At 40.9% G+C, this 14661-nt stretch overlaps 1 protein-coding gene across 2 annotated transcripts in view; it reads right to left on the reverse strand.

The window, feature by feature from the left end:
• Nucleotides 1–14661, reverse strand: part of PTBP3 (polypyrimidine tract binding protein 3) — a 161525-nt gene that overhangs the window by 110962 nt on the left and 35902 nt on the right. The window contains exon 1 of one of the 2 annotated variants that reach the window (XM_077251131.1): nucleotides 12420–12473. The exons of the other annotated variant lie outside the window; for it this stretch is intronic. The gene's annotated coding sequence lies outside the window, so the exon portion shown is untranslated. Of the gene's footprint in view, nucleotides 1–12419; nucleotides 12474–14661 lie in introns of those variants that run through there. 2 annotated transcript variants of the gene reach the window in all.

Consider the following 14661-nt stretch of genomic DNA (forward strand, 5'->3'; position numbering starts at 1 on the left):
TAAGTCTTATCCGAGCATGCTCTGGTGCTAAGCGAGTGTCTACGGGCTTGAAAAATATGGTTGAGACCCTGTGGGTGCATGTCTCACAGCTGTTCAACAGAAGTAACATATACAGGGATTGCCTGTTTGTTAGGCAACAATGGGAGATTAACAATGAAAAGTTAAAAACTGAAAATCAGCTCCACTAATGATACTGATGAGCATAGATCAAATAAATAAATGCAGTACTTTTTGTAACTTTCATTTATAAAATGTTACTTACTGAAACTGGCCATGCATGTTAGGTAGCTTGTTAGGCCAACAGCCATTTCTTCTGACCCTTTGCTCCGCTGTGCGTGCATGAGTTCTCGATTGAGGGAAGACATTAACCAATGTTCGGCCATGTTCACACATTCAGTATTTTACCACAGTATATGTAAGCCAAAGACAGGAATGGAACAAATCAGAGGAAAAGTATAATAGAAACGCGTCACCACTGCTGTATTTATCACCCATTCCTGAGGTAAAATACTGACCGAACACTGACAATTAGTGATGAGTGAATATACTTGTTACTCGAGATTTCCCGAGCACGCTTGGGTGACCTCCGAGTATATTTTAGTGCTCGGAGATTTAGTTTTCATCGCCTCAGCTGGATGATTTACAGCTACTAGCCAGCTTGATTACATGTGGGGATACCCTAGCAAACAGGCAACCCCCACATGTACTTACGCTGGCTAACAGATGTAAATCATTCAGCTGTGGTGATGAAAACTAAATCTCCGAGCAGTAAAAAATACTCGGAGGTCACCCAAGCGTGCTCGGGAAATCTCGAGTAAAGAGTATATTCGCTCATCACTACTGATAATGTGATTGTGGCCTTAAGAAACCCTCCAGTGGCAGCTTATCTCCCAAAAGAACATCAGCTGTGATGGAGAGAGTGGGCTTACTGAAATTTGTGGGTTCAGATAGATTTTGTGGGTACGCTTCCACGTTGCAGTGGCTGAATACAACTGTACACACTCTTACCTGGTGGGAGAGATTTTTAATACAATGTTAATCGGTCACATAATTTTGCTAATAATGAAAATTCTGCCAATTAGGATACAAATTTGTTCTTCCACGCATTGCCGTTTGTCTACAAAATACCCATGGTCCGCTCTGCGTAATAAAGAAATCCACACATGTATAGCCACTTCTCCATTTACAGTGGTGCAAGATGGGTCCCACTCAAGACAGGGGCAGGTCCTGCGGGTGGGACCTGCATTTGACATTACTCAATATTGACCTTTTCCTGTGCATATGCCAAAAAGAAATGGATTCCATAAGGTTATTAGATTGATTCTATTTTTGCAATTCTTGCTCTACAAACACATTAGCTATTTTGCAAATACAGCTTGGTGCCTGATTTAGCTTATATTATCTTAATAAAGGCATTTATCATTCCAATTAGTGGAACAGGTTGCCACGAGAAGTGGTGTGTTGTCCTTTGAAGTCTTCAAACAGAGGCTGGACAGACACGGGTCTGAGATGGTATAGTGAATCCTGCATTGAGCAGGGTGTTGGACGCGATGACCCTGGAGATCTTTCAACTCTAACATTCTATGATCTTGCACCATTATATATTTAAGATATACTGCAATCATGTCAAGATCTTGCTCCTGCTGAACCTTTAATACATTCATATCTATTTATTATTAAAAAAAAAATATATATATATATACTGTATATATACACACATAGCTCAAAAAAAGAAAGGGAACACTAAAATCTCACATCCTAGATATCACTGAATTAAATATTCCAGTTGTAAATCTTTATTCATTACATAGTGGAACATTAAAACCTCAAAATGATCAATGTAAATCACAACTAACATTCCACGGAGGTCTGGAGTTGGAATGATGCTCAAAATCAAAGTGGAAAATGAAGTTACAGGCTGATCCAACTTCAGTGGAAATGCCTCAAGACAAGGAAATGATGCTCAGTAGTGTGTGTGGCCTCCACATGCCTGTATGACCTCCCTACAACGCCTGGGCATGCTCCTGATGAGGCGGTGGATGTTCTCCTGGGGGATCTCCTCCCAGACCTGGACTAAAGCATCCGCCAACTCCTGGACAGTCAGTGGTACAACGTGACGTTGGTGGATGGGTGCGAGACATGATTTCCCAGATGTGTTCAATCGGATTCAGGTCTGGGGAACGGGAGGGCCAGTCCATAGCTTCAATGCCTTCATCTTGCAGAAACTGCTGACACACTCCAGCCACATGAGGTCTGGCATTGTCCTGCATTAGGAGGAACCCAGGGCCAAACGCACCAGCATATGGTCTCACAATTCATCTGAGGATCTCATCTCGGTACCTCATGGCAGTCAGGCTACCTCTGGCGAGCACATGGAGCACTGTGAGGCCCTCCAAAGAAATGCCACCCCACACCATTACTGACCCACTGCCCAACTGGTCATGTTGAAGGATGTTGCAGACAGCACATCGCTCTCCACGGCATCTCCAGACTCTGTCACGTCTGTCACATTATTAAAGGTTCAGCAGGAGCAAGATCTTGACATGATTATATATATATATATATGTATGTATATATATATATATATATATATATATATATATATATATATATATATATATATATATATATATATATATATATATATATTAGTGGATACGGGAAGTATTCATGCCCCTTTACATTTTTCACCCTTTGATTCATTGCAGCCATTTGGTAAATTCAAAAAACTTCATTTTTTTTCTCATTAATGTACACTCTGCACCCCATCTTGTCTGAAAAAAACAAATGTAGTAATTTTTGCAAATTTTTCACACCTGGATTTGGGGATCCTCTGCCATTTTTCATTGCAGATCTTCTCCGGTTCCGTTAGGTTCTGGTGAACGTTGGTAGACAGCCATTTTCAGGTCTCTCCAGAGATGCTCAATTGGGTTCAGGTCAGGGCTCTGGCTGGGCCACTCAAGAATGGTCACAGTTGTTTTGAAGCCCCTCCTTTGTTATTTTAGCTGTGTGCTTAGGGTCATTGTCTTGCTGGAAGGTGAACCTTCAGCCAAGTCTGAGATCCAGAGCACTCTGGAATAGGTTTTCATTCAGGATATCTCTGTACTTGGCCGCATTCATGTTTCCTTCAATGACAACCCGTCGTCCTATCCCTGCAGCTGAAAAACACCCCCATAGCATGATGCTGCCACCACATTTAATATGTCTCGCACTGAGGAGAGGCTTCCGTTGGGCCACTCTGCCATAAAGGCCCGACTAGTGGAGGGCTGCAGTGATAGTTAACTTTGTGGAACTTTCTCCCATCTCCCTACTGCATCTCTGGAGCTCAGCCACTTTGATCTTGGGGTTCTTCTTTACCTCTCTCACCGAAGCTCTTCTTCCACAATTGCTCAGTTTGGCTGGATGGCGAGGTCTAGGAAGACTTCTGGTGGTCCCAAACTTCTTCCATTTAAGAATTATGGAGGCCACTGCGCTCTTAGGAACCTTGAGTACTGCAGAAATTCTATTGTAACCTTGGCCATATCTGTGCCTTGCCACAATTCTGTCCGTGAGCTCCTTGGCCTTGGCTTATATAGACAGGTGCGTGCCTTTCCAAATAAAGTCCTATGAGTTTAATCAAACACAGCTGGACTCCAATGAAGAAATAGAACCATCTCAAGGAGGATCACAAGGAAATGGACAGCATGTGACTTAAATATGAGTGTCTGAGCAAAGGGTCTGAATACTTATGACCATGTGATATTTCAGTTTTTCTTTTTTATTACATTTGCAAAAATTTCAACATTTCTGTATTTTTCAGTCCAGATGGAGTGCAGAGTGTACTGTACATTAATGTGAAAAAATTAACCTTTTTGAATTTACCAAATAGCTGCAGTGAAACAAACTGTATATATACAGTATATATACAGTGTATATATATATATATATATATATATATATATATATATTTTTTTTTTTTTTTTTTTTTTTTTTTTTTTCCTTCAACTCTCACTGTTGTATTTAAAGAAAACGTGAAGAGACATCTACTTTACGCTATTGTAAAACACCCAGGTCACAGATAATTACTACGGCTATCCTGGGCCCCTTTAATTTATTTTGTAACACTGAGTAGGCATTTATCTGACCCACATAATCTTCTATAAAAAGTGTTGCCTCTCTTTGATCTGGTAACTCCAGATGTGAACACGTCTTACAAAACGTGAAAAAAAAGAAACACAATAAAGATCATTGAAATTACCATGGCTAATGCTACTGCATTGCACGCTGTGGAAAGACATGTAGAGGTCTTTCCATTTACGAGTCTTGCCTAGAGGCCAAGCTTTCTCACTAAGAGAAGCCATTGTGTAGTAAAAGAGAACTACAAAAAGTAGATTTATAAAAGGGCAAAATGAACACCATTACTTTTACATTACCTTTTCTGTCCCCACCCAACACCCACACACAAAGGGTATGATCTACTCCAGTTTCTGATGCCTAATATAAGGCTGTATTTCTGCTTTTACAGGAAGGAAAACAAACAACTGCGAGAGGCACATAAGTACATACAACAATTTTAGTGGTAAAATTCGAGGCTTGTTGAAGACCTGTTATGTTCTAGCTCGGGCAGTCATTTGACACTGGTGGTGGACACCTGAACCTTGATCATCAAGCTCTTAAGGCCATGTTCAATATTTGGTGAGCTTTTTACCTCATTATTTATAATCCATAACCAGGAGTGGGAGATAAATACAGAAGTGGTGACGTTCTTCTATTATGCTTTTCCTCTGACTGTCCTACTCCTGGTTGTTGCTTAGGCTGTGTGCCCACGTTCCAGAACTGGCAGTGCTTTGGACGCAACGCATGGTCGCTGCGTCCAAAGCACTGCCATCTATTGAACGCAGGTGAAACTGCATGTGTTCACTGAACCGTGCTTATTCACCGCGTCCAATACAAGAGAAATTGACATGCTGCTGTCTGGAGAGACGTGCCACATGTCATGGGCATCCTCTATTATGTAACAGCTGAACGCTGCGGGTTGGAGGCTGCACAAGTACGCGTCTACTGATCGTCTGTACACACCCTAAGGACTGTCCCACACGTCCAGATAATTCCGGTACCGGAATAAATCGGTACCGGAGTTATCCGTGTCCGTGTGCCTGGGAACTCACGGAGGCCATACGTGCGGCACACGTGTGCCGCCCGTATGGCGAGTGGGTACCACACGGAGCGTGTGGTACCCACTCTGCATGGTGCTGAAGCTGCGATTCATATCTTCCCTGCAGCAGCGTTTGCTGTAGAGAAAATATGAAGAATAGTGTTAAAAATAAAGATTTAGGTGTCCGCCGCCCCCCCACCCCCTGTGCGCCCCCCCGCTGGTCAGAAAATACTTACCCGCTCCCTCGCTGCTTCCTGGTCTGGCCGCGGCTTCTCCTGCATGCGGTCACGTGGGGCCGATCATTTACAGTCATGAATATGTGGCTCCACCTCCCATAGGGGCGGAGCCGACTATTCATGATTGTAAATGATCGGCCCCACGTGACCGCATACAGTAGGAGGCGCGGCCAGACCAGGAAGGAGCGAGGGAGCGGGTGAGTATTTTCTGACCAGCGGGGGGGGGGGGCGCACAGGGGGTGGGGGGGCGGCGGACACCTAAATCTTTATTTTTAACACTATTCTTCATATTTTCTCTACAGCAAACGCTGCTGCAGAGAGGATATGAATCGCGGCTTCAGCACCATGTGGGGGGGACAGCGCTTACTGTAGCGCTGTCTCCTGCACGCACATGGACCCCAGACGGAGAATGTCCGTGTGAGGTCCGTGTTTTACGCGGACCCATTGACTCTATTGGGTCCGTGTAAAACGTGCGCTCCCACGAACACTGACATGTCTCCGTGTTTGGCACACGGAGACACGGTCCGCAAAAAATCAATGACATCTGCACAGATGCATTGATTTTTATGGGTCTACGTGTGTCAGTGTCTCCGGTACGTGAGGAAACTGTCACCTCACGTACCGGAATCACTGACGTGTGAAACCGGCCTAACAAATACTGAAGAAAAACTCACCAAATGCTGCATGTGTGCGCCTGGTCTAGCATTTACAAGACATTCTGTGCTATACAATATAAGTGAAGATGACTTCTGGGAAATCTGCAACCAACATTCCACCTTTTATGACCTCCTAATCTTTTCCTTGCCTGGGAAATAAAATCTAACATTTACAAGGTAACTTGTGTTTGTATATAAGCATGTGTCCATTCAAAAATGTTTTTTGCACCAGCCCGGACAAAGAACTAGGAGTCTTAAAAGCTTGCATTGTAAATCTCCAGCAGCCACAAAAAAGCATCTCTGTGAAATGTACAGAGAAAAGGGAAAAACACAAAATATCCTAGTTATTTTATTTTCAGCAGCCAGAAAACTCCTTGCATTTGAAATATGTTTCAAAACAAGCAGTTATTTGGATTATACTGTAGTCCCTCAGCTACAATATTACAATATATTATCCTCACAGCTCATCTAAACCAATTAAAATTAGGGGACAGAGGTGTCTGCTTTTCCCCCCTATTTTTTGTCCTTTGCATTGAGCCTTTGGCTGCTGCTGTCAGAGCATCACCCGATATTAGGGTAGTTCGGGTTAAAAAAATACTTAAAATTATCCCTTTTTGCTGATGATATCCTCCTAACACTCACGAAGCCTCATACATCGTTCATTCCTCTTAAAATGTGGCCAATTATCAGGGTATAAAACTAATACAAGTAAACTGAAGCCCTTCTACTTACCATAAATGACTCCCATTTAGATCACCTCCAGAGTAACTTTAAATACCACTAGCGTACCACCTCTCTCAAATACCTAGGAATAATCTCACAACCTCGTATTCTACTTTATACGAGAACAATTTCCCTCCATTATATACAGAAATGCGATCCTTATTGACGAAATGGAAACCACTCCCTCTCTCACTATTTGGACGCATTTCAGGAATAAAAATGACTATCCTCCCAAAAATGTTATATCTTTTTGAGGCTTTACCCATATCGGTCCCTATCAGAGATTTACGTGCTTTTCAAGCAGTCAATTTAAATTTCATATTGGCAGGAAAACATCATAGAATTCCAAAGTCGGTAATGTTGGCTGATAAAAAGATGGGAGGCCTAGCAGTACCTAACTTTGTTCATTATTATTGGGCATCGCACCTCCGCAAGATCCCATCGTGGACTTTTAAACATGCCTATACGAAATGGATGGAGATTGAAAAATTATGGTTAGCCCCAGCTCACCCCAACTCCCTTATCTGGAATGGGGCTTACAATCCCTCTTCAATAGACCTATTACGTTGAATGAAGCACACCAGAAATATATGGAGGGTCTACTCTAATAAAAAAATCGGTATGGCATCACCAAACTCTGCTCTTACTTCCTTTTCCATCTGAATTTCCCTGAAAGACTAAGCCACTCAGTCACGGTGGTATGGACTCAATCTGGCTTGTTTAACATTGCTGACATAATCCACTATAAAGCGCAAATTCTATATTCCTATGATGAGCTGAAAACTAAGTTTTCTCTCCACTCTCTTACATTATCCCAATACATTAAGTTTAGGCATTTTGCTTCATCATTATTCCACCATCTACAGACCTCCATTCCTACCTCCTTCGAGAGACTGTACAAGAATAGTTTAACAACAAGAGGTTTAATATCTAGTATTTACAATATTCTACAGGCTCCAGACACAGATACCCTAAGTAGACACTCTTATATGCCCAAATGGGAGGAATATCTGGGTAAAACACTGACTGTGGTAGAATGGAGAAATGTTTGGACCAGACCAGCCAAGACTGCATCTTGTATTTCATACAAAGAAAATCAGTACAAAAGCCTTCATCTCTGGTACCGTACGCCTGAATTTTAGCATAAAATGGACCCATCTACTCCTCCCCTTTGCTGGCGGTGCGCCCTATCTATAGGTTCTATATTTCACATTTTTTGGGATTGCCCTTTGATTAAGCCATTTTGGGTGAAAGTCCAACTACTTATTAAGCAAGTTTTCAGAGTAGAAGTCCCTCTAGATCCTCAGCTCTTTCTATTAAATATTTTCCCTGAATCCATATCCCAGAGATCCATTAGATTGCTTTTACATATGTTAACAGCAGCATGCTGTTTGAGTGCCTACCATTGGAAGCAAACCTCTTCAGCTTCCTAACTAGAGCTATATTCTCGCATCAAAGATATCAGGAACTTTGAATACCGGGCAGCCCTAAATGACAATACTGTAGACAGATTTAACCTTGTTTGGTATCCTTGGGATTCCTTTTGGGTCATGTTATATATGAGATGGATATAGCTAGGTCATAACATTCTATATCATATTTCCCCCTTTTTCCTTTTGTCTGAGATTATGTTTTTGTTCATTCATGAGCTTTTTCACTTTAAAAACTTGACAATGTTTAATTAAAAGTTTTTTTTCTATAAAAAAAAAATTAAAAAAATTAAAACAAGCAGTTATTTGTGGGCTTTCACACCGTTATGATATATTCCCAATCAGTATAAACACTACATTTCTTCCGCTTTTGTTTGTGCCGAAAACCTGCTGCATTTAACAATTTAAGCAAAGTGGAAGCGAAGTCACAAAAACTAATGTCCACTATGCATTGAATCATAGAATGTTAGAGTTGGAAGGGACCTCCAGGGTCATCGTGTCCAACCCCCTGCTCAACGCAGGATTCACTAAACCATCTCAGACAGATGACTGTCCAGCCTCTGTTTGAAGATTTCAATTGAAGGAGAACTCGCCACCTCTCGTGGCAGCCTGTTCCACTCATTGATCACCCTCACTGTCAAAAAGTTTTTTCTAATGTCTAATTTGTATCTTCTCCCTTTCAGTTTCATTTAATTGCTTCTTGTGTTTCCAAACAAGAATAAGGACAATCACTCTACACTGTGACATCCCTTCAGATATTTGTAGACAGCTATTAGATCTCCTCATTGCCTAACATTCCCAGATCCATTAACCTTTCCTTGTAGGACCTCGTGTCATCCCACAGATTTTACAAAGGACCATGGGGCGTTCATAATGTGAGAAGGAAAGGCAATTCTGACAGCTAAATAGAAAAGGGTTCATGGAATACCCTACTGTAAGAGGCAGTAATCACATCTATTATTACAATTTTTAAAAAAGTGCTAGATACTTTTCTCACAATAAGGGCAGGTACGCAGGTAAAGATGGCTGTGTATTCTCTCATCCAAGGGAATCGGGCCAATTATGCATAAGCACTCTGATCAGAGTGTGAGCATAATGTGATTCAATTCTCTCGAATGAGAATATGGAGGGAAAAAAATGTCTTCATCTTTCTCTATTCTGTCAGTCCGTGAAAATCTGACTGCAGTCAGATATCACCCAAGTGCAGCCCAATAATTTCCATAGACTCATCGACTTACCTGGTTGAGTGCTATCCAAATATCAGATCAAACTCGAGCATGCTGCAATTTTTTTCCTCAGACAGACATTGTACGTGGAAGAAAAAAAAAATTGGCCTGTGCGCGGCCCTATAGCAAAACTTTGCTCATCTGCACCTGCTGTGAATGGCATTGTAGGTTATAAATAATAGTGATAGAGAATGTATAACTGATAGAGAAAGGTTGAACTTGATGGACCCAAGTCTTTTTTCAACCTTTAGAACTAGGTTTATGTACTTAAAAAATTCATCAACAAAAACACTGCTTCACATCTGCACAAAAATAGCATCTAAAAATAAAGTGGTAAAAACCCCCACAATATTCAGAACAGATTATATTTGGGTGTAGACACCTGAAGATAAAAAATGCAGAATGGAATTAATTTAAAAATCCAGCGGCTAGTTTTGGAAAAAACCTTTAAAGGGAGTCTGTCACCCCTTTTTTTCGATTTGAGATAAAAATATGGTTCAATTGTGCATGTAAAGCTTCATGCCTTCATGTAAAGCTGCCTAGAAGAGAATTCTGCCTCCAGAGCTTACGTTCTCCCCATAGCTTGGAAGATGTCATTTACAAAAAGTGATAAAAGATTATTTAGCAGTAACAAGGCATCTGATATGAGACATACAGGGATGGCTTTTTTCCCTAGTCTATAACCTGTATGCCCATATTAATAGCTTAGATAGGTCAAATGTGGTGACAAATTCCATTTAAGCTATATGGGGACAGAGCGATCGGCCTGCACAAATGGTCAACCCCCAGCTTCTGCTCACTTTGCCAATCTTGTACCGTCACAGTATTGGCCTTCGTGCATAAAAGCCTTTCTCCATGCGTCAGCCGACACCATATCCTTCACATGTACCAATACTGTGACGTTCGGCACATGTGCACTGTCAATCAATGCAGGGGATGGAGCTAGCGGTCTAATCTGTTGGGAAGAGGGTGCTCTAGACTGTGAGGCATCCTCATGATTGGAGGAGTTAGGAGAGATAACTGTTGACTGAATTATTGTTCGACCAACAACTATCTAATATGTATAAGGTATAAGGGCCCCAAGTTTGCATTAAAAAACTGGACAGTATTGATAAAAAGGCCCCAATATATGTGTTTTTATATACTTGTACAAGTTCTGCAACTAGTAGCATTACTTTTTGAGAGAAAGAGTATCTAAAACCCTAGGTAAATATTCTCTGGCTTTAAAGTCCAGTTTCTGTCAAATTATAAAATCAGAAGGCTGTTCTTGCCTAAACTGGTAGTTGGAAAGAATTTTCCTCAGGCCAAAGACATCAGATCTTAAAAAAAAAACAAAAAAAACGCAAGAATGTCTGTATTTCAGGTTTTCTAATCCTTCAGAAAAATATGGTGTGTAAGAATAAATATAGAAAACTCAGTAGGGCCATGAAAAATACGTGATTGCATACTTTAGCCACCCCAGCGCCATCTTAGAGGAGGCACTTTATTTTTCTCTAGCAAGATGGGGGATCAGTGACCTGTCAGAAGCCATACAGATGACTACCTAATCAGAGCACCACATGAAGTCCCCCACAGGCCGCCCCGGAGCATGAGCATACCATTACCTCAAAACTGAAAATAAAGATTAACCAACAACCACAAGACGGATTTCAGGTACCATTGTAATCAGTATAGCGGCGCCGACCTGACGCTGTGTGTAGGTTACTGTGCACAGTCCTGCTGACAGGTTCCATTTAAGTCATTCAGTACAAACTGAATTTTACACAGTCTATAATATGGCTAAAGATGGATTTTTCTTCCAGTTTACTTTATCATATTAGTGCGTCACTGAAAGAGAAAACGACTTTGCCAGCAAACAATTCAACATTACACTGCCACAATGCGACATTGCTTTGATGTCGCTGTAACTTAATGACTTTCTTGCAAGGAAACTTCCTGAAGCCATTTTCCTCATAATGAACCTTTAAATCATCATCAATAGTGCATTTGACAGGAAAATCAAGGCAGCCTGGAAAGATCATTCAATTCCTCTTTATTTCCCTATCTAATTGCTCATTTATGCTTTTTAAATGCTAAACCTTTGACCTAAAGATTTTAAAAGCAAGTAATTCCAGCCAAGGGATTTTGCACTTGAGACCACCACACATATGGTATATACATATATACATACCGTACATACCGTACACACACAGTTTGTGACCTACAACCAGAAGAAGCATAGGTCTTCATCAGTTTATTTTTTTTAATTAAAATCATTGAATTTATATAGCGCTATCCTATTCTGTAGCCCTTTAGATACACAAAAACTAGTGCAAATCACAAGAGTATAAACTCTCTGAGGATGTGGTCTTTGGTGGGATTTGAACTCAGGACCCCAGCGCTGCAAGACTGTTGAGAGTTACTGGCGAGTATAAATTAGGTATAAATTAAATACCAGTACTACACCCACTGTAATGACATGGGACAGTAAGTGCAGACTAGATTGTGTATGCTTAGGCAATTAATTCATTGTGAAGTTAAAGGGAGTGTCCGGTCCAAATCAATAAGTCGGCAGTCACTCTGTCTGTCACTGTATATGACTGCAGATTTATGAATCCCCCCAGAGCATGCACTGTGCACTGCGGTAATTCCTAGTTTCTCACCCGGGACCGGATGTATGTATGAGACAAACATACTCCCACCAGTGGGTGCGGCCTCACTCCATGCACTTGTATACAATTTTGAACGGACAACCCCTTTAATGTCCAAATGGTAGTAGGCATTTGTCAGCAAAATAATTCATTTTTAATTATATCTTCATCCATATAAATTACAAAATATTTTCTAATGTTGAATAAATATGGTTGATAAAACTATGCAAAGACAGAACAAGTGATTTTACATTCCCCCTTTTGACTTGGTGTTAAGTTTTCTTGAACATTGAAAAAATGTGCATAAAAAAATAAATAAATAAATAACAGACAAATAATATTGTGCAATAGCATGCATTGCACGGATTTCAGAAAAACACATACCTGGCTACAATTCTGCAGCCAGTCTCTGAGTCATGGTCCAAGGGAATTAGGCAGCATGTGACCGGGGTTCCCTTTAAACGTTTTAGGCCAAACGTTTCTTTTCTATAATTGAGTAATTTAAATATTTTTGTCCAGGTTGGGAAATAATATGTTTATTCATAGCTTTAAAGAGTAATCATTGGTTCAATTTTTATTTCATAAATAATACTACACATGAAAATTAGCAACTTTGCAATACATCTGAGAAATCTGCTTCTATCTCCTCCTCGACTGATCTTTCTCTCTGAATTCATTGGTAAAATCAGTATTCAGCGAACACAGATTTTTCTATTATGCTGATAGGAGAGGACAGTTTAACACATTATTACTGAAAAACATATTACCATCCAATCTGTCCTTATAATACTAACACTAAGGAGGATGAGGAAAAAAAAGAAAAAAAAAAGGAGGATAGACTAACATTCTGCAGGAAGTACAGCAACTGGACTGCAGAGGACTGGGGTAAAGTTATTTTCTCTTAATGACCTATGACAGATATATCTATCATAGGTTGCCTCTCCCTCTTTGGTGCGGACTCCTGTGCTGAGCGCCAAAAATGTCTGACATGCTGATAATTGTACTTCAGTAACCAGAGGAACATCTGACTAAAAGATCAAAAAAACACTAAGCTGAAAACTTTGTGAAACCCAAAATATGTGTTAGTCTCAAAACTTCTGGCCACAATTGTCCAAAACATGGGGGGAACTCATTAAGACTGGCATACCCAACACAAGTCTTAATGAAGAGCTCACTGGAGTACACAGAGCTGATTCATTCATTTAGCAGCATGCGCCACTTAATGAATCAGGCGCATCTAGCCCTCAGCATTTTGCCGCCAGAGATGTGTGCCAGCCACGGGCCGGTGTATATTTCTGGAGTCAGTTACATCATTCAGGAGGCATAATTTATGAAGAACTTGATGGGTCCATGCTATGCCCATATTGGCACAGTTGGCCAGGATTGCCAAGTACCGTATATCCCAAGAGTTCCAAGAGTTGCAATATTTTTTCACAACTGCTGAATTGTGCAACCTATTATTTATGCCAGAATTCTGGCGTAAACACCTTAGGCTAAGTTCACATTAGCGTTCGGGGCTTTGCGGAGGGTTGCGTACTTCCTCCGTTAAGCTCCGCCTACTTCCGCATACATCTGCATGCGTCCTGCGTAGCTATCTTTAACATTGGGTACGCAGGACATGTGGATGTATGCAGATGCGTTGTTTTGACGCACCTGCTGACTGCACGGGAGCGCAACAAGTGGCGTTCCCGTGCAGTCGGCGGGCACGTCAAAACGCCGCATCCGCATACAACGCATGTCCCTGCATACTCAATGTTAAAGATAGGTACGCAGGACGCATGTGCAGCCATGCGGACATGAAGGAAAAAAGTAAGCAGCCCTAAGCAGGGCTGCCGAACACAAATGTGAACTTAGCCTTAGTGATTCCCCCTACACTAAATATTTTAAACAACTTTACCATTATCCACATTAGTCAACAGTTGGGTGCTCAGCAGATACCATGCACATGTCCTAATCTAGAAAAGTTAGCAAATGTTGTGCCCAGCGTGTGGCGAAGGTTTCATGCTGAATGCTGAAATGAGCGGTACTTTGGAACCCCTTTAATATCAGAAGGTGGTCTTCCACTCTATGGAGAGACTAAATGGAGACGTGCCAGTGAATTTTTCTGCCAAAATGTAAGGTAGTGTAGATTTTTTTTGGTAGGTTTTTTTTAAAATTGTTGTCTAGGTGATTAAAAAAAACATTTAGAAATAAACTTGATAAAATAAAGAGAAAAATACACAAGGACATTGTAAAATCATTAATACATAATGTATTTCTTATTCTTTGGGGACTCCTAGGGAAAATATTGTGCGTCATATCCAGAAATACAGTTTATGGCAGAGTCTCAATTGTGCAGCGTGGGAGGATTTGCATCATTAATTTCATAATGAAAACATCTAAAATGTTTTAATTTCTTTTTAGGATAATAATCACGGTGTGTGCATCAGATAACATTTACATGCTTTTATTGACCCTTTAACAAGGGAATGACCCACTAAGTACATTTATCAACTATTCTACAGGTAGCATATAAATGTATCATCACTGGGACCTCACTGATCCTCAATATAAGGCCGGGATCACACATACGTGAGATACGGCCGAGTCTCGTCTCGCAGGTGAAAACCCAACTCTGGTGCTGGCA

The sequence above is a fragment of the Ranitomeya variabilis genome, chromosome 1 (assembly GCF_051348905.1).
Source record: "Ranitomeya variabilis isolate aRanVar5 chromosome 1, aRanVar5.hap1, whole genome shotgun sequence".
NCBI classification, from domain to species: Eukaryota; Metazoa; Chordata; class Amphibia; order Anura; family Dendrobatidae; genus Ranitomeya; species Ranitomeya variabilis.